This window comes from Haliotis rufescens, unplaced genomic scaffold (genome assembly GCF_023055435.1).
Source record: "Haliotis rufescens isolate VD_foot unplaced genomic scaffold, xgHalRufe1.0.p SCAF_10, whole genome shotgun sequence".
Lineage (NCBI taxonomy): Eukaryota > Metazoa > Mollusca > Gastropoda > Lepetellida > Haliotidae > Haliotis > Haliotis rufescens.
In genome coordinates, this window is record NW_025963780.1 from 31,610,957 (window position 1) to 31,611,753 (window position 797).

Genomic DNA, 797 nt, shown 5'->3' on the forward strand with positions numbered 1-797 from the left:
TATTTATGGATTAGATGAATACAAAGGTACAACATCAAGAATCAAGTGTTAATATTATTTAATAATAATTGATGAAAAGCACTCAGAACCTGGCCATTCACTCAAACAGAGAACTGATGAATCTTGGTGTTGTCTATCCATCTTCGACCTCGGCGAATGTCATTTCACCTTGAGCTAGCTTCCACTGTTCCTTTCATGGTATGACCCCGTGGTCTAGTGGTAGAGCGTCCGCCCGGAGAGCGGAAGGTCCGGGGTTCGATCCCCGGCCGCGTCATACCAAAAGACGTTAAAAGATGGTACTTTTTGTTACCCTGTCTGGCGCTCGACATTCAGGGGCTAAAACAAGGACTGGTCGGCTCGGAGTCAGTATACTGTGTCTGAGTGGGGTATTCATGTTAAACTGCGGCATTGTATCTCACCGGGCTAGCACTATAAATCGGCATCAGTCCAGACTAGTACAAGCAGCCACACATACACGTGCATGCACGTCGTTATATAAGTGCAATAATCGTGGACGCGACGTTAAACCCAATTTTACCTCACCTCACCTTTCATGGTATTTTGTGTTTTTTCACAAGTTTCCCTCCTGACACCAGGAACTTCTTACCCGTGTCACTGACACTGTAACACAGGCATAAACCCGAATCAATTCCCGTTCATTTATTGTCATAGGATTGATCCAAAAGTAATTTAAAATTCTACTTATTTGCAGATTTTTTTATGTTGTTGATTGAACCTTTTTTCATCCCGTAGATAACCGGGCAAATGATGCTAAAAATGGATGTGCTAATAGCAGC